The sequence below is a fragment of the Acomys russatus genome, chromosome 16 (assembly GCF_903995435.1).
Source record: "Acomys russatus chromosome 16, mAcoRus1.1, whole genome shotgun sequence".
NCBI classification, from domain to species: Eukaryota; Metazoa; Chordata; class Mammalia; order Rodentia; family Muridae; genus Acomys; species Acomys russatus.
This window is the reverse complement of record NC_067152.1, coordinates 29,577,338-29,596,876: the sequence shown is the minus strand read 5'-3', so window position 1 is coordinate 29,596,876 and position 19,539 is coordinate 29,577,338. Positions and strand designations below refer to the sequence as shown.

General features: G+C 49.4%; 1 protein-coding gene and 1 pseudogene across 1 annotated transcript in view; both read left to right on the top strand.

The window, feature by feature from the left end:
* The first annotated feature begins 5,178 nt into the window (after positions 1–5,178).
* LOC127199874 (60S ribosomal protein L15-like) lies at positions 5,179–5,770 on the top strand (annotated as a pseudogene).
* Positions 5,771–9,096: 3,326 nt separating this feature from the next.
* Map3k14 (mitogen-activated protein kinase kinase kinase 14) overlaps positions 9,097–19,539 on the top strand; it is a 51,284-nt gene continuing 40,841 nt past the window's right edge. Inside the window, exon 1 of the mRNA XM_051158824.1 lies at positions 9,097–9,202. The gene's annotated coding sequence lies outside the window, so the exon portion shown is untranslated. The remainder of the gene's footprint in view (positions 9,203–19,539) is intronic.

Genomic DNA, 19,539 nt, shown 5'->3' with positions numbered 1-19,539 from the left:
GGGTTGCTTAAGAAAGCAAAATTCTCACTACACACCACCAAAAGAAAAAAGGTTAGGCAGCATCAGAAAGAAGTATGAAAGATGAAGTGGCACCAAATGGGCCTTCCTTCTTAAGGATTGAAAGTGTGGACGGCCTGCCAGGAACTTACCAAGACGATTCTCCCCTGTGAGTATAGCACCATGACCAAATGCAACACCCTCTGGCTCTACTCTCCGGTGCCCAGAGCCCACCTGAGGCAAATACTCAGTATTTGTTGAGCGCATGGGTTAATTAATATGCAAAATGAAAGAAGCACAGCCCCTCTGAAATAGTTCGTACACTAGGAAATGTTTGGGTATAGGTAAGTCTATAAAGAGGAAACCAAATCAGTCCTATTGCTGTCATGCAAAGGCAGAGTGTGGAGAGTGAGACGGCCCTGTGTATTCGGATCTTACTGGTGTTAGTGACATAAGCAAGGCACAAGGCAGCTGTGTACAGTGCGCTTCCACTATTTTACGTTTTTACATTCTATTTATTTAGCGTTTGCGTATTGCTTGGGCATGGGTGTGACTGTCAGAGGACAACTTTGGGGAGTTGGTTCTCTTCTTCAATCCCTGTGAGTCCCAGGGATTGAACTCAGAGGGTCAGGATTGATGGCAGGAGCTTTTAGCTACCTATCCATCTCGCCAGCCCCACTTCCATTCAGTTTTATTTTTATTTATTTGTTTTGTTGGGTTTTTTTTTTTTTCCTGATGGGGTTTCTCTCTGTAGCTCTGCTAGAATTCACTCTGTAGACCAGTCTGGACAGTAACTTACAGAGATCCACCTGCCTCTGCCTCCTGAGTGCTGGGACTAAAGGTGTGTACTGCCGGCCTGGTAAATTTTTAAAAGTGTTATACAAAGGTCTGATGAAATGGTTGAGTGGGGAAATGTGCTTGCCTACAAGCCTGAAGGCCCGGGTTTGATTCCCCAGGAGAGAACAAACTCTAAAAACTCTGACCTTCACATATATGCTGTTCCCTCTCTCTCTCTCTCTCTCTCTCTCTCTCTCTCTCACACACACACACACACACACACACACACACACACACACACACGAAATAAAGATGAGGGGCCTTATAAATGCATCCTGTATGTTTGTAGATACATAAGGTATATTGGGAAAATGTAAAGAAGCAGGTAAAAATGGCAATACTAAACAGAGGACACCAGGGACCAGAGTACAACAAATATGTTTGATATTTTGCTATGTGCACAAGCACTTACACTGACTGTTTAATAGACTAGAAAAAACAAAAATGAGCCTGGCATGGTGGTGCACACCTTTAGTCCCAGACTCAGGGAGGCAGAGGCAGAGACAGGTGGATTTCCAGGAGTTTGAGGCCAGCTTGGTCTACAAAGTGAGTCCAGGACAGCCAAGGCTACACAGAGAAACCCTGTCTCAAAAAAAAAAAACAAAAAAGATAAAAAAAAAAAAAAAGAAAGAAAGAAAGAAAGAAAAAAGGAAAGAAAGAAAAGAAAAGAAAAAGAAAAAGAAAAAACAAGAATTGGAAAAAGAATTAGCTTTGCATGAGTTCAGTGTGATTTAGCTCTGCCTGCCACACACCATCTAGTATACCACAGAACCCTGCACCCCTTATGGGAAAGCCCTTATAAATATGTCACTGATTATTGGAACACTCTCGTCCCCACAGACTGGAGTCTGTACTAATGTCTGGAAGCTAGCACTTGAATTTTCCCTCCATCTAATCTGAGCATCCTTTATCATACCTGAGTAAAAGATATCTTGTTCTCAATCGGCCCGTAGCATAGTCACGCAATCTTTGACTGACAGCCCTGGAATGTGCTTCAGCCCATTATAAGTCATCTGTCCCTTTCTGCAGCTTTCTCAGAAAACAGGAGTGGCGCTGTCAGCACGCCCAGCCTGTAGACCTGGCTGCCTTTCATCTTCGTGTGTTATTTAATCCTAAGAAGCACGTACTTAAGGATATTTTAAGGGTTTTGCCAGGGCTACTGGGATGGGGGTTCTCAAACTGGAGACCCTGTTTTTTAAAGGTATAGGAATGGGCTGGTCGTGGTGGCATGCACATTAAATTCCAGCACCCAAGAGGTAGAGGGAGGTGGATCTCTGTGAGGTCAAGGCCAGCCTGGTCTACATAGTGGTCTCCAAAGGAAGAGGAGGAGGAGGAGGAGGAAGAGACAGACAGAAAACACAAAAGGACTAGCCCCAGATGTTGTTGATTGTCAGGAAGATGTCCCCTTTAACTCTCTTTCAAGTCACTTAGTCCTCTAGGCCAATCCCCCTGAGCCCCTCTGAGAAGTTAGCACCTACCCTCCTCTACACCTAGGCTATGTGTCCAGCGCTGACTTTCTCTGCGGCTGACGGAGAGCCCTGCAAGCTCACAGGCCAGCCAGAGGCTCTGGCAGGAAACTAAAAGGCAGACGACACGGAGAATGCAGGTTCCCCCCCTCCAGCCTTCCCTATTGTGAGTGGGAGCTGTGGATGTGGGCGTATTGGTTGTGTGGTTCCAGCTTTTCCCCAGTGACCCTGGCTCCCAGGCTCTGACTGCCCTTGCCCTGTCTGGCCTCCCCACCAGGGGGCAGGAGTGGCTCCCTGGTCCATCTCCTGTGGACCGAATTCCTCCATGAAGTACTGTTTGACCGTAGAGTGGGTCTGCTTGCCTGGCTGGATCCTGCATGATACAATGCACTCCATCCTTCCACCATCACCCACCCAATACCCGGGATGACTCAAGTCCTCATCTGAAGTGACTTAGGCTCTGCCACTCACTAGAACAGAAACTCCCTAAGGGCAGGGACTGGTCTATTGGCTCAGCACCCTTATATGCTCAGCACAGCACACAGTGCAATACAGGGGGACAGGAACTGAGACAAGGGCATTTAGCAGGAGTCAAATTAGCGTGTGTTCACAGAGAGGGGAGGTAGGCAAAACCATACTGCGAGAAGTACACACAAGCGGAAGACACTTGGGAACAGTGTTCAGGAAAGCCAGGATGAGAAGGTGTTTGGTTGGTTTCTTTAGGACGGGTTGAAAGCAAGATGCTAAAAGAGTAAGATGCTTTTATGGCAGGAGATGCTGAGGCATTGGGTGCGGAATAATATGACACAAATGGTCTCCTATGAGGATTAAAGTCACCAGAAGGATCCGGGATAGTATAGATTTTCTTTTCTTTTCTTTCTTTCTTTCTTTCTCTTTTTCTTTTCTTTTCTTTTTTTCTTCCTTTTTTTTTTTTTTTTTTTTTTTTTTTTTTTTTTTTTTTTTTTAGACAGAATCTCCTGCAGCCCAGGCTTGCCTTGAATTCTATATAGCCAAGGATGACCTTTATCTTATCTTCTTGCCTCTACTTCTGAGTGCTGGGATTGCAGGCTATGCTATTATTCCCGATTTATGTGGTACTGGTGCTGGGTACTGAGCCCAGGGCTTCATGTCCACTAAGCAGGCATTCTACCAACTGAGTCACATCTTCAGTTGCTATGGAAACCGGAGGCAGGGAGATTAGAAAGTGAGAGGCAATCAAGAGAAGAGTAGGGGCTGGAGAGATGGCTCGGAAGTTAAGAGCACTGTCGACTCTTCCAAAGGTCCTGAGTTCAATTCCCAGCAGCCACATGGTGCCTCACAACCATCTTTAATGAGATCAGGTGCTCTCTTCTGGCATGCAGGGGAAACACTATATATATAATAAGGAAAGAAAAAAAGTTGAGACAGAGAGAGAGAGAGAGAGAGAATAGGAGTCAAGATGCGGCCCCCTCTGATGGCACCAAAGTCAGGGAGGAGTCTCAGATGGGTATGTCCCCTGATCCTGGTAAGGCCATCTTCACCCAGTGCAAATTAGAGACCCTCATTTAGACAGCTCCACCCTTTGCCAAGAGTGGAGCCTCTTCTGCGTCTCATCCTAACACTTGTCTCCCCTCCCAGCTCTATAGTTTACGGTGTCCCTTCTTTTTCTTTTTCTTTTTTGCTTTGTTTGTTTGTTTGTTTGTTTCGAGACAGGGTTTCTCTGTGTAGCTTTGGCTGTCCTGGAACTCGCTCTGTTGTCCAGGCTGGGCTCGAACTCATAGAGATCCACCTGCCTCTGCCTCCCAAGTGCTGGGATTAAAGGCATGCGCCACCACTGGCCGGCTATGATGTCCCTTCTATCATCCCAGTATGTGATAAGATGGGGCAGTGGGCAGAGGCCAGCAGCAGCATGCAGCAGTGTGCTGGGAAACACGTTTAACAACCAGTTTGAATGGGGCGGGGAGGCGACACGACTCAGGATTATGCTATTTGCCAATTTCTGTGATGGAAATGGTCCCACTCCAAGGTGCTAACATGAGGGCACCGTCATCCCTGTATCTATGTATGTTTCCTTTACTGCTTCCCATGCCCCACCTGGATGTCTGGGGCAGGTGCAAACTGGGGACCAGCAATCACAGCATGGCTGCAGCTCAGACCGGCCCCAGTGGGAGGAAGCATAGCTTCTTCTCCAGGAATGTCTGCCCCTAGGCCTAGGTCCTCTCTCAAGCCATCCTCACACCAGCCCTCACCTGGACTCAAGATTTCACAGGAAATGTGGGCCCGAGATCCACAGGCACTCTCCTGATTGGCCCAATGCCTTCTTACTGAACATGGCCTTGTACAGTCCATGTGTTAAGGCCAGGACACAACTTCCCTTCTCCAAGGCAAACAGAAAAAGGACAAATGACCCAAAGGCAGCATTGTCTCACCACTGCAGCCAACTCCACAGAACTGATGGGGGCACCTGGCTCCTTGAACCCCAATGTCTCTATGGAATTCTGCCTGCAAAGAGTGTGAAGTAGTGTGTTGCTTGAATCCCGGGTCTTCTGGTACAGCATAGTGACCCTGGGATGGTCACCTCTTTGCCAGGTTTCAGTTTGCTCTTCCATAGGACGGGGACAGCAATAGCAGCACTACAGGGGCTCTCAAGTGAGGGACAGTTGCTTTTCGTGGGGATGTTTAGCAATATCCAGAGACCACTTTGTTATTACACAGGGTATGAGAGAATGTCTTCCTCACCCAGCAGACTCTGTCAGGAATGCTCTTAAACACCGTACAATGACAAGGCTATCCAATCACTAACAGAGAATTATCCAGTACAAAACGTCAAGACTGGACAAGGAATTGTGGGAGGAAGACTTCTTCCTTTCCTCTGGTGGCAGCCATCAGGTAAGCCAAGATGGGTGCGTACAAATACATCCGGGAGCTATGGAGAAAGAAGCAGTCTGACATGATGTGATTTCTTCTGAGGGTCTGCACCGCACAGGGCTGCCGGCCCCACTTGGCCTGATGAGGTGCGAAGGCTGGGATACAAGGCCAAACAAAGTTATGTGATTTACAAGATTCGTGTCCACAATGGTGGCCGAAAGTGCCCAGTTCCTAAGGGTGCAATTTACCTCAAGCCTGTCCACCATTGTGTTAACCAGCTAGAATTTGCACAAAGCCTTTAGTATGTTGCTGTGCAGAGAGCTGACATCACTGTGGGGTTTTGAGAGTCCTTCGTTCTTACTGGGCTGGTGAGGATTCCACATACAAGTTTTTTTGAGGTTATCCTCATCGATCCATCCCATAAAGCTATCAGAAGAAATCCTGACACCCAGTGGATCACCAAACCAGTCCACAAGCACACCAAGAGATGCGTGGGCTGACATCTGCTGGCTGCAAGAGCCCTGGCCTTGGAAAGGGGCCACAAGTTCCCCCACACTACTAGTGGCTCTCGCCGTGCAGCCTGGAGAAGGCTCTATACTCTCCAGTTCCACCGTCACCGCTAGCATGCAGAATGTGTGTACGACTCATGCCCAATAAACAATTTAGGATAGTCCAAAAAAGAAAACCGCCAAGACCGAGGTTATTCAAATGAGGTCACGCACCGAGTGTTTAGCTCACTCTTTCACTTGTTGGTTGGTTGAAGGCAGGGTCTTACATAGCCCAGGCTGGCTCAAACTCACTCTGTAGGCGAAGATGGCATCGAACTCCTCACCTTCCTGCTTCTGCTTCTCAGGGGCTGGGATGGCAGCCATGTGTCACCATCTCTAGCTGATACTTAAATCTCTTAAAAGCCAGAAGCTGCGCAGTTTGAGAGCGGAGGATAATGACACTGGCATGTGAAAATGCTACGATGCTATCCATTCCTTTGCATGCTAATTCTAAGGATTAATTTTTAAAAAGAGACATGAAAGGCCGGGCGGTGGTGGTGCACGCCTTTAATCCCAGCACTCGGGAGGGAGAGGCAGGTGGATCACTGTGAGGTTCAAGGCCAGCCCGGGCTACAAAGCAAGACCAGGACAGCCAAAGCTACACAGAGAGAGAGAGAGAGACAGACAGACATGTAAACAAACAAAAAAGAGGCTGAGCTGGGACAAGCACATGGGTGTAACCCCAATAACTGGAGAGGTGAAAGCAGGAAGAAGTTTGAGGCCAGCCTGGGCTAAATAGGGAATGATATGCCACAGGGACCTTACTGAGAATGGGGTAGGGGGGTAGGGGGCGGGGATCAGGAATGAAGCTTCGTGGTAGAGTACCTGCCTAAGGTATGCAAGGATCTTTAGCTCTGCAAAACAAAACAGACCCTGCTGCTCTTTCAGATTGGCACAGCCTGACTTTTGTGTTTCCAAAGCTGAAGTAGATGGGATGTGAAACCCCCTGAGCACCGAGAGACCAACACTGCCCCAGGTATGAGTCACCCTCTAAATGTCAATTATTTTATTTAAAGCCGAGCTGAAGTTGCACAAGTGACTCAGGGCTAAGAAGCCTGCCCAGACTGTCATGACTTAGACTAGGAGGAAGTCAGTTTTGCCCCGAAGCTCTACTATAGGGTGGCTATTTCAAGATGCACAGATGCCCCAGTACTCCCTGGGAGAGACAAGATGTTTCTTGCCTCACACCACACAGTGGAAAGAGACAAGAGAAAAGTAGCTGAAACGAGGAAGGCCTGCTTTTTTCCCCTAATGCTTTCCCTGAGTCCAGGGGTTGTTTCCCCCTCACACACACACCTACCTGCAAGCAGGACTCCTGCAGAGCTTGCGTCTCTCTAATATACCCTACTGAGTGGAGGCTTAAAGACCAATCATCTTGACAGAATAGGAAACACAACATAAGGGAACCAAGACCAGAGAAGCATCAGGAAAAGCTAGTAAGCACAGAAACACTGGTTGTCCAAAAAAAAAAAAAAAAAAAAGGGTGAGAAGAAGATGTCAAAAGTGAGCCAGTCCTGCAGGGAGCGTCTGCACAATCTAGGCCTGTTGCCCACATCTTTCCTGAGAAGTGCTTTGCCCAGAGGCAAACAGGTGGTGGGAGGGAAAAGTCAGACACCCAGGACCTGATACCAACCTGTACATCTGGCCCAGCTCTGCCTCTCTCTGAGTCATGGAAACGTCAAACCCTAGGGATAGAAGGAGCTTTTCAGAAGCCCCTCGCCCCCCAGGTCCAGTTTTTTTTCTCCCCTCGTCTTACCACCTCCCAGCTAGCCACTAGCAGAGCTAAGATATGTCCCAGAGACGGACTCTTTTTTTAAGTATAGGCTCTGTGCGAGTCACAGCCATAGGAACAAAACTTGACAACGACATGGGTTAGGGCTATGAGCAACTGCGGACCTCGCTGTAACTTATTTCTGGCCCAGAGAAGTGGGTGAGCCTCTTGGATTATGGGCTATTTTGTTTTGTTTTCACACAGAAGTCTGGTTATGCAGCCCAGACTGGCCTCAAACTTGTCATCCTCCTGCCTCAGCCTCCTGAATGCAGGCCAGGTTGTGGGATTTCCACGTTGTCTAAATGAATGCCCTTTCTTGGTGTCCAATAACAGATGTCTGTTTAAACACGTCTCCAGAAAGAAGCTAGGTCTGCAAAGTGGTCACAAGCAGACAGTGGCCTGGCCCTGGATCAAACCTTTCCAGACAGGATGCTTCTTATTTCTCAAACCCAGTCAAGGATACAGCTGCCTACTCCCACTATACAGCCAGTCCCTGAATCTGCAAGTAAGATTCCTAGCAGAGTCTCTACGGTCACAGAACATCTTTCATTCTGGAAACTTTAAAAGATATACATTTGAAATTTTTTACTACGAGAAAATAGAATCTTGTGGTACAGTAGAAAGCCCATTAGCAAAGTTAGAATAGAAAAGAAAAATCCATACACCCCCTACACGCCCTCCCACCTCCATAAAAAGGGGACTGTCGACACCACGTTTTCTTTCTTTTTTGTTTGTTTTTTTATTTTTGTTAGTTTGTTTGGTATTTCGAGACAGGGTTTCTCTGTGTAGTCTTGGCTGTCCTGGACTCACATTGTAGACCAGGCTGGCCTCGACCTCACAGAGATACACCTGCCTCTGCCTCCTGAGTGCTGGGATTTAAGGCATGCGCCACTACTACCCGGCTGTCATCACGTTTTCAAAGACCAGGTCTTCCTGGCTCTGTAGTTCAGGATGGGCTGTGCACACACCACCCAGCTTCTCCAGGGGTGGAAGAAGACCGTACCATACCATCTGCACGATCTCCCTAGACTGGCGTTTCAACACCCATAGGCCTTTGGCTCCCCACGCCTCTCAAGGGCAGACACTGGGACCTCATCTTCTCCCACTTTACAGCATCAGGCACACTGCAAGTGCGCCATTAAAGTGTTTCTAGCCCCACCAGGTTCCCACGAAGCAGCCACGCCCTCAAGCAGAAAGGTGAGAAACCCAAGACCCTGGAAGGAGAGGGCCTTGCCGTCTCCAAGGTAACCAAAACCGAAGCTGGGAATGCCCACGCATGCGTACCGTCGCCCTTCCTTCCCGTAACCTCAAAAAGAATGCAACCCGTAAAAAAAGATTTGCCAGAAGTCGAGAGCGCATGTGTGGTTCCACCAACACCCTGGCCTTCTCCGCCTACGGCCCGCCCATCCACCCAGCCTTCGCCTCTAAGAACCCTGGCCGGAAACAGTGGCCATTTTGGGGGAGGACTCACTAGCCAATCGTTGCTGGAAGTGGACTGCAGGCCGGCCGGGATTAGGCGTCTTATTGGCTAACTAGTAAGAATGGGCGGGCTCAAGGGTCGCGCTGCGGCCAAAGAAAGGAGGCGGGAAGCTTGCAAAGTCGCAGCCACGGGGGGAGGCGTGGCCCAGGGCGTGGCTAGACGGGGGCGTGGCCTGGGAGGGGCAGCTGGGGCCCCGAGCGATCGCTGGCCAGCGAAGCGCCACACTCGCTTGGTTGAGGAGAACGGCACTCCGCCGGTAGGTGACTGGGCAGAACCCCGAGACCTAAAGCGGGGCGCTGAGGGAGTGGGCGGGGAAGGGGAGCCTCCCAGGCCGGGACCAGGCTGCAGCCCTGGCTGTCCGCGAGGGCTGGCTGGAGTGGGTGGCCGGGTGTCTGCAGTCTAACCCGCTCGCACGCGCCGCGCCACTAGCGCCACGCTCGCAACATCGTGCTCGTCCGGAGCCTCCAGGCCGCGCACCCACGGGTCACACGCTTGCCCGGATCGCGCGCGGGTGCTCCCTGCTTCCCTTTCCCCAACATCCGTGCCATCGAGTTCAGCCGCCTCACTGCTAGACCCGGCTCCTGGGTGCCCCCCCCCCCCCCCCAAGAGAAGGTGATCGGCTCCACCGCCTTAGCAGTTAAATGCGCTGCCTTTGCCAGTGAAGGGCTTGGGGTCACTTGTTCTGAAAGAGCAGAGACTGCCTTGGGTACTCAGCAGGACAGTGCTAGTCGCTGATGACTCTCCCTCCTCCTCGACGAGCCTGACCCTACTGTATAATTCTGTGTTCTGCTCGGGACTTTTGCTGTTTGTTTATATGTACTAGTCCCATCTTGGAAGCTCATCGCGGCTCTGGCAACTTGCAGCCACCTGTCACCAAGTAAAAAGAAACGTTTAGTCCGGGGGCAGAGACCTGCTTTGGAGCCTCATCGTATTCATTAGCTTAAGAACAAGTCTTTTTTTTTTTTTCTTTCTTTCTTTCTTTTTTCTTTTTCCTCAGTTGAGAGTAAAAGATGGCTCTCAGGTATAAGGAAGGATATGGGGTGTGCATGGGTTGCAAATAAGAGAATGAGTGGAGAAAAGTATCAAAAATCAGTATATTAAAGACAATTTTGTTTTTTAAATTGGAGACAGTGAACAACTGGATTACGGACACTAAAAGTGAATGAAGCTAGTGATGAGGGTGGCACCATGACCAGTGAACTTTGGAACACTGGCACTGTAATTAGAAACATGGGTCTTTATGAAAGATCAGAGGATAGCATCGTAACATTAGTGATGAAGGTTGTTGCTTAGTAACTTGCCCACTTAGTGATCGGTGTGGTAAGATGGATAGAATATTGTCTAGTTGATAAATGAAGTACCTGAACCAGGTGTGGATGACATATCTTGTCTGAGGCCTCAAAGCCATGAGTGAAGGTGAGTGCTCCAGATCTCTGAATTAGGGCTGCATAAGGTAACTGTGATCGAAAAAGGAGGGGAAGGGTTTTGTCTGATTTTTATTTTTTGTTTTTTGGTTTCTGGTTTTTCAAGACAGGGATTCTCTGTGTTAGCTTTGGCTGTCTTGGACTTGCTCTGTAGACCAAGCTGGCCTTGAACTCACAGCAATCTGTCTGCCTTTGCCTCCAGAGTGCTGGGATTAAAGGTGTTTGCCATCATGCCCGGCTGATCTTTTTACTCTTCATGTGAAAGGGTGCTTTGAAGGTTCTTGACTTGCTTATGATGTGTGTGGATTTCCTCTTGTATTTAAAGTGATGTCAAAGGCAATTCCTTTGGATCGATGCCAGCTTTCTGAGTTTTTCAAACGCCTTTAAGACATCTTGAGAACTCAGTATGGTGGCACACACCTGTAATCCCATCACTTGCTGAGGCAGGAGGATTGCTGTGACTTTGAAATCTGTCAGGACTTCATTGTAAGATCCTGTCTCAGAACACCGGAAAGAAGAAAGAAAAAGAAAAAAAAAGTAGAAGAAGAAGAAGACATCCTGATTTATTTGGAAGAGTGTGATAAATTTCTCAGAATATCTCATAATAATAGTTAATATGTCTGACTTTAATTTTAGAAATAAGTGCTGAACTGAACATACCTGGAAATATCCACCAGCGTTTGTGGAATCAAAAAATACTAAGTGATCAGGTTTTAGGTCGCTTTCTGATTGTTTCTGGGTAGAAGGAGCAGTTGTGATGAGGGTTTTTTGGGTTTTGTGTGTGTGTGTGTGTGACTGTTGTCTGTTAAGAGTTTGTGGAAGTGGCACCACAGACAGAGACCCTGTCAAATGAACCTTCATCTATTAAACAAAAACACCTGGCTTTGCGGGTCAGCCTTGCCAGACAGCAGCGTGGTTCCTCATTCTGGTTCTTCAGATAAACACAGATTCCTTTGTGGTCTGCTTGGAGTGTTTGCGTGTGAGAGGACAGGACTACCCTGATTGGTTGTCCAGGCCTAGGCAACTGTTGTGAGGGGTTTTTGTTTTCATTTGCTTGTTTGTTTTCTGAGGGATAGGGTTCATCCTTAGCTGGGGGGGGGGGGCACACTGGTAGGAGATTGGAGGGGTATAAAATAGATGGAAACTGCAGTCCAAGCTTGGATAGGCCATTTCCTTCCTGCATCTTGAGAATTTTATGTTCTCACTTTGGCCTGTGAAAGTCATTTTTAATTCCGCCCCACCCCCTGCCTCTGTTTCAGTGGATAGCACATGGACTTTTTTCTTTTTTGGTTTTTCGAGACAGGGTTTCTCTGTGTAGCCTTGGCCATCCTGGACTCACTTTGTAGACCAGGCTGGCCTTGAACTCACAGCGATCCGCCTGCCTCTGCCTCCCAAATGCTGAGATTAAAGGCGTGCTCTGCCGCTGCCACCGCTACCTGGCCTGCACATGGACATGTCACAGGTGCTTCTGCCCTGGGAAGAGCTCACAGGTTCATCCTGGTCGGCTTGACAGATTCTCCCCCTCCCCACCCCGCCACTCCCCACCCCGCCACCCCCCACCCCGAGGATAAAGAAGAAAACTGAAAACCAAATTCTGTCCAAGTAAAAGGTCAGTACATACAGACGTTTCCACATTTCCACCAATGGCTCCCATCATCTCGATGCTTTTCTTTTCTTTTTTTTTTTTTCCTGGCAAAAGGTTAAAAAGCAACTAAAATTCTGCTTTCGTGATTAATAAGTCACTACCGCAGTTGCCTCTGATGCTTCCTGTTTGCCCCATTTTAGTATTTCAGTTAAACTGGAGGCATCTGAGCACCCTGGGCACTTTTGTTGGCACTATCGTGAATGGGGAGGAGGAGGAAGAGAGGTCGTTTGGAGAGTGGATTTGGGGGGCTCTAAAGATAAGTCAGTCCTCTCTCTGCACACCAGGATCCCCAATAAGGGAAAGGAACGGGGTTGAGTGTCTTCACCGGTAGAGAGAGGGTTTCCAGTGCGAGCATTCCCGTGTCCACTTGGTGACACTGACTGCAAAGCTGAGGGCTGTGGGGGCAGACTGAGAAGGCAGGGTGAAAGGCTGGAGACTGTTTCAGCCGCTCTGAGCAGGGTGCTGAGGTGGGGTCCTGAGTTCTGCGCTTCTCTCACTGCCTGAGTGACAGGACAAAGGAAGCTCTCCTCAGAGGCCTGTGCGCTCTTGTATTCATGTTTAAACTGAGGCCCCTTTCCCCTGTTGCTGCTTTTACAGTCTTTCATCTTGAGCTCCCTGGTAGAAAAGCCTTTGGAATTATGTGCACAGGGAATACTTGTGTAGACAGCTTATCTACTTTATAGAGAGGCAAAACTCTTTAAATTGAGGACTAATTAAACAGACATTAATCCTTAGGAATTTGGTGTCATGCCTAGAATCTAGACTGGCTTTTCTTGACACATTATTTCATCATTTTATAATACCCACTTGCGTAAGAATGGCAAGCCCCTCTAACCCCAAAAGTCACTTTTGAATCCAATTAAACCAGGGAAGCATCTTGAACTGTCCACTTACTGGTTCTTTTGCGATTGTTGATACCGGTCGCTATTAAAAGCCTGCCATCTGACAGGTGTGCCTGTCTGCTCCTTCTCCAGATGCAGAAGCTAAGCGGTCTGTCCAGTGATAGCCTGTCCATAGTGCCATGCCACCACGCCCACTGTGGTGGTTCGTGTTGTCAGACAGACCTGAGTCAGGGCCTGGTCCATCTGTGGCCGGCCGTGTGTCCTCGAGCAAATCGCCTCTGTGAACATGGAGTGCCTTGTCTGCAAATGTAGTCAGGAATGTGTCGCGGGGCTGTTTCAAGTAGAGGAAACGAGAGGCTCAGTATGCTGGGCCAGGCACGGTGGCTGTCAACTGTTGTTCACTGTCCTCTAGTAATGGCAGTAGTAGCAGCAGCAGTGGCCAATTGCTGCATTGTGACTAGATCTGCCTTCTGTAAGATAATGTCAAGAAAGATTGGAATGCCTGACAGATCAGTCATCTATCTCAACAGGCCCTCCAAGGACTGCTTCCCTAGCCTAGAGGGGTTCGCTGTCAAGTTTTCCCAGTCTTTTAAAAAAAAAAAAAGTATTTATTTTACTTATTCATTGTGTGTCCACATATGTGTGTCACAGCAGAGCACACATGTAAAGGTCAGAGGACACTTTGCAAGAGTCACTTCTCCCCTTCTACCATGTGGGAGAGCGAACTCAGGTCTTCAGGCTGGGCTGCAAGCATATTTACTCACCAAGCCATCTCGCTAGCCCCTGCTTTCCCCAGGCTTACTCTACATCCTGCCCTCACTAGACTTCAGACAAGCCTAAAAAGACGTAGGCTCTGTCCGGTCAGAGTTTGCAGTCTGAAATAGGGTTTACCTGCAGGACCTCCCAGCACTCGGCCTATCCCGGAGCTCCCCACCCCACCTCACCCCATCCCACCCCACCCCCCACCCCCCACCCCCGCCCTCTCGTGCCCTCCATGTGGTTAAGTGGGTCCTGGCAATTAGCCTGGGGTGAGAAAGAGATTACTGAGGACTTATATTGGGGGACAAGGAGGCAACATTTGTTTCTTTTGGGGTATGGTTACCATCTGCACGTGGCACCCCCACCTCTTCTTCCTTTCTCCTTTAAACTGTCTTATCTCTACACCCAGGTCAGAGACTTGTGGGTTCTGCTTCAGGTATCACGGAGGTGGTGGTGGTGGGGTGCATTCCTTTCTGCCTCTTAACACAAGACCCAGAGTCTGGCTCCCACCGCACGCACACTGACATTCTTTGTAAATAGCATTTTGTTTTCTCCCCGGGAAGCTGTCTTGATAGGCGAAGAGTCATTTCTAAAGCGAACCTAGTTTTTAGAAAAAATAAATCACCGGATGTCAAGCCCTGTGAGGAGCCTGCTCAGATGAAAATGAAAGCAACAGGGCCCAGGGTGGCACTTGCCTTCAAGGCTGGGGGTGGAGGCCAAGGGAGGGTCGGGACCCTGCTCAGTCAGTAGCCGGGGGCCCCACAGCCTGCATTTGATAGGTGCCTTAGTCATTTTTCAAGCAACTTTGTTTAGGTGAGGGGAGTACTTTCTCTGGAAGGTGAGTCACTCCTGCAGGGGTGTAGGTAATAGGCCATTTGTTCTCCAGCCCAGTTGCAGAGGAATTCCTGAGCAGACCTTGTTGAAAAGCCCTCTGCCAAAGATCGCCCTCATCCACCCCCCCCCCCCCACAAGGGCTAGGATTAGGGAGCAGGAAGCCAGCCGATGGGAGGCTCCTAGTGCTTGCTGACTGACAGACCCATCCCCTGGCCTATCATGAGGGCAGGGCACAGAGCCCAGGTCAGCAGTGTCACCACTCCTCAGTCCCCAGCCACCTTGAGGGTGGAAAATGGCTCACATCCAGTGACAATCGGTAGGGCCGCAGGAGTGAAGTGGAGCTTTGGCCCTGGGGAACTGGGAAATCCCTTGGCAGAGAGTTAGAGATACAAACTGTACTTAGACACGAGAGGTTTGGGGAGAGCCCTTTGCACCCCTGCCTTCCTTCCAGCCCACCTGAGTTGGAGGCTCACAAGGGTGCCAGGGGTTGGGAAGGAAGGCCTATTGCTTCCTGGGGTTCAGGAAGCTCAAAGGACTGCAAACTCACTACCTGAGTTGTATCCACTTTCCAGGGCCAGTGGGTAGACCCAGAAAGAAGCATGGGGGAAGACCTGAGCCGCCCTCCCTCCCGCTTTCCGCTGGCCATGCCTTCTGCCAACTCTCATTCCAGAGAGCCGTCTACGATCAGTGATCAGTGTCCCTAGAAAAGGGTCTTTCACAGTGCGTCCTGGGCTAGTGCACTTTAGTGTCAGTCCGTGTGTCCAGGACCATCCACAAGGTGGACCTGACTGTCCAGGGTCTCAGTAGAACTGAGAATCCCTTGCAAGTGTTCTGGTTCCCTGTCACAAAGTCCTCCCCAGTACCCACATCCCAGCAATCTGAGGTAATTAATTAGCCATCTCTTGAGCTTGCTTTGGACTAGCGTGGCAAACACACACACACACACACACACACACACACACACACACACACATTCTTAGGCCTTAACTACTGACTCAATAAAAAGTTATTAGAAATAGAAAATGGCCGGGCATGGTAGCACAAGACTTTAATCCCAGCAGTCAGGAAGCAGAGGCAGGCAGATCTCTGTGAGTTTGAGGCCAGCCTGGTCTACCTATTGAGTTCCAGGACAGTCAGGGGTAGACAGTGTTTTAAGGTAGAAAAGGAAGGGAGGGAGGAGAGCTGGGGAGATGGTGCAGTGGCTAACATGCCTGTTTCGCAAGCAAGAGGACCTGAGTTCAAAACAAACCAGACGCAGCATTGTGTGCCTGGAATCCCAGTGCTAGGGCTGCAGAGCACTGATCCCCGGGGGCTCCTGGGGGCTTGCTGACCAGCCAGTCTAGCCAGTGAGCTCTAGTTTTAATGAGAGAAAGAAAAAAGAAAAAAGGAGCCATTGAGGAAAACACCTATCACCATCTGGTGTCCACACATACATACACACGTGAATACACATGGACGCAGGAGAGGAGGGGCAGAAAGGACAGGACATTCATTCGTTAGTATTTGTAGCCTTCCCTGCAAAAGATTAAATCATCCGTCCAGCACTGTGGTGGTGTTGAGCTTTGTGTACTGTGTCTTGTTGCCACCAGACCCGGGAGCTACGCCCAGTGAAGGGATTTTATTTTATTTTATTTTATTTTATTTTATTTTATTTTATTTTATTTTATTAAACAGTTCTTCTGCCCACACAAACTCCATCACTCTCTGGTACCCTGCAAGCTCTCCAGGTCCTGGGAAGGGTGGAACCTGTGGTGGCTTCTAAGAAAAAGTAAACAGAAAGCTGTTTATTTGACTCTCTCCTCTACCATAAGGTTGATGTGGTCGAAAGGAGGCCCAAGGTCAGTAAGAAAACACAGTCTGGGCAGGGTTACCCGGAAGTCTCAAAGGTTGTCTCCACCTTTGAGGCCCTTTCTTGTGTCCCCAAGCAGTGTCCTACCTACATGTGAGCCTTGAATGATTATCAATGGCTGATTTTTTTTTTTGAGGTTCCAAGTCCACTGGGCACCAAGAAGCATTTGCATCTTTCTTCGCCGAAGACGTGGCACGTTGCCCACGACTTACAGGTGGCCAGAGGAGCCTAAGTATCCGGCGTCCTCCTGGCCAGATCTCTTTGGCTTCTCTCCATTCGAGGCCTTAGAGGGCAAAACATGGTACTGTATCTGCATAGTGGGCCCCTGAACATGCCAAGAGCTGTTAGAGCTGCCCTATTGTAGTGCCCCTGGCCTTTCCCTTCACTGACCAGAATTACTCTTCTGGTTGGTATTAGGGATAGCTGGGAGGCTTCGAAGGAAAGGAGTGTAGCTGGGCCCCAAGCGAGGGTGTGATTGCCAGTTAAGATAACACCTGGAGCGTTTTGCCTGAGGGAGTTATAATGGTGTGAACAGCTCCCTGAGCGCCCAGCAATCTTAGCTGTTGAGAGCTATAGCTTTATAGACAGAAATAGAAAAGAGAGGGGTCCACAGCATCCATCCCCTAGGTAGGGCTCAGAGGCAGGTCAGTCCACGTGGATACTGTGTGGACCAGAGCTCCAGAAGAAGGCTCATCTCCTCACTCAGCTAGAAATAAGTGGGTCACCAGGTCAGTAATTGGGGAAGATGGTGATGATGGTTTCGGCTCCTAGCTTTCACATGTTCTTGCTGGGATGCAGTCAGAAACACGGCCGCTGATACGGTTCCCTTCTGTAGCCACAGGCGCCATCCCCTTGAGCTTGCCAGGTGATCAGGCAGTGCAAACACACATACACCAATCCAGGTGAGCTCGCAGAGACTATGGCCCCCATCTGCTTAGTCGTTTTTATTTCTAAAAGCTTTATTTATATGTGTGTATGTATGTATGAGGGGTGCCACAGTTCACACATGGGGACACTTTGTGAAGTTGGTTCTGTCTCTCCCTCCCCTGCCCCTTTACCTGGAGTCTAGGATCAAACTCAGGCCACCAGATTTTATATGGCAGGTGCTTTTACCTGCTGAGCCATCATGCTGTTCCTTTTTGGGTTTGATTTTTTTAGACAAGGCCTCACTATGTAACCCTGGCAGCCTGTAACTCTGTAACCTATAGCCCTTGCTAGCCTGTGTACACCAGGCTGGCCTCAGGCTTGCAGTGGTCCTCCTGCCCCTGTTTGTTGACAGATGAGATTATGGACATGTACTACCACACCTGGCTATTCAGCCATTCTTTCACGTAAGGGAGACTTGTAAAGAGTGTTAGCTGGCAGGCTCCGGTAGGCAGAACACGTACACGTCCCACTAGTGATGGTCCAGCTTGCCATGCAGAAGCAATAGGCACTCACTGGAAATTTTTTTTTTTTTTTTTTTAAGGGTTTTCGAGACAGGGTTTCTCTGTGTAATAGTCCTGGCTATCCTGGACTCGCTTTTGCAAACCAGACTGGCATCAAACTCACAGCGATCCACCTGCCTCTGTCTCCCGAGTGCTAGGATTAAAGGCGTGCGCCACCACGCCCCACGATCCTTCAGTTTTTAATCTGGGATCTTCCTGAGGTAGTGCTACGTGATATAAGGTCATGACAGTGCTAGCAGTAGCTATGGGCCATCTCGCCCCGTCAGCCTCACTCCCATGAGGGAACAGGGCCAGTGCTTCAAGGTGCTATGTTGTTCGTCTATAATGCTCAGTAAGCTATGACATTAGGCATAGCCTACGCCTTTGACTTTACAGTGTATTCATCTCGTGATGGTTTTATTAGATCTCGTATCATTGAGCATGTGCTGTAAAAACAAGTGGAGCCGGGGAACTTCCATCGAAGAACTCATCCTGGAGGGAAAGTGGATGCTGAAGGAAACATGCTACAGCTTGAGCTAGTGCTGACTGTCACACAGAGAGCCTCCCTCACAGGAGGAGCCCCGCCCCCACCCCCTGCCTGCCAGTGTCCAAGCAGGAATGCCTCAGCATCTCTCTCCTCCTGGAGCCTTGCTCTGCTTGCCAACTTGGAATAGGCACTTGGCCAACAGGCTGGAGTCTTCAGCACACATGTGCAAAAGTGAAGGCGCTGCCGGCACAAAGGCAGCTCTAACCTAGTTCAGGTCGGAGGAAGCACACAGCGCTTCTTGCCCTGTGGAGCTGAATCACACGCAGATGGTTCAGGACCTGACCATGGCAAGCCTTTTGACAACTCTGGTCACTATTCCAGGGTGGCCTTTCGGGGTCAGGAACAAGGAAAGTTCTTGTTTCGCTTTGTCACCATCGTATTCCCCCTGGCTGGTCCAGCACTTGGAAAATGACACACAGACACACAGACACACACACACACAGACACACACACAGACACACACACACACACACACACACACACACCCGGGCAGAGGAGGTATTTGTCACTAGATGAAAGTGCAAGGTTCAAATCTAGACTCCTGTTAGGCCCTGTTGGTCTGGGTAAGAGCAAGAGAGCCATAGGCTTTCCCCAGTTTCCCTCCCTTCACCACTGAATCAGTCTGGGGTTCTCTTTAGGTCTTATATCCCCCACGTCAGGAGAGGGTAGAAGGAAGGCGGCCTCACAGTGTAAGTGGACATGTCAGATGTACCGCTGCCACTCATGTCTCCAGCTGATCACGTGGGGTAGTTTGTCACTCTCTGATGGCACCTAAAACTAGGTCATGGCCAGGGCTCCACAGACTGGACCACACATCTCCTTCCCCCCACTGCCACCCCCATCCCCCCACCTTGGCAGTCTTCTGCAGAAAGCCAAGTTGTTTGGGTTTCTTGTTATTCTGAAGTTCCTCAAATTAGTTCCTCAATTTCAGAACCAGCCACCAGTGACTACAAAGAACTCGAAGCCTCCTCCCCTCCAGGGAGCCTGAGCTTGGCTGTTCCTTATCTACTAAGGCCCGAAGCCAGTGCCACCATCCAAGTCACATATATAAAGGAGGGCAATGGGGCGGGATCAGCCGCGCCTAGGGAACAGCTCCACGCTGTGAATCATCCCAAAAGGCTAGAGAGAGGAGGAGAGGGAGGGAGGGAGAGAGGGAGGGAGGGAGAGAGAGAGAGAGAGAGAGAGAGAGAGAGAGAGAGAGAGAGAGAGAGAGAGAGAAGTGCTTTACAGGTCACAGCAGAACTGTTACTTATAACGGTGACCTCC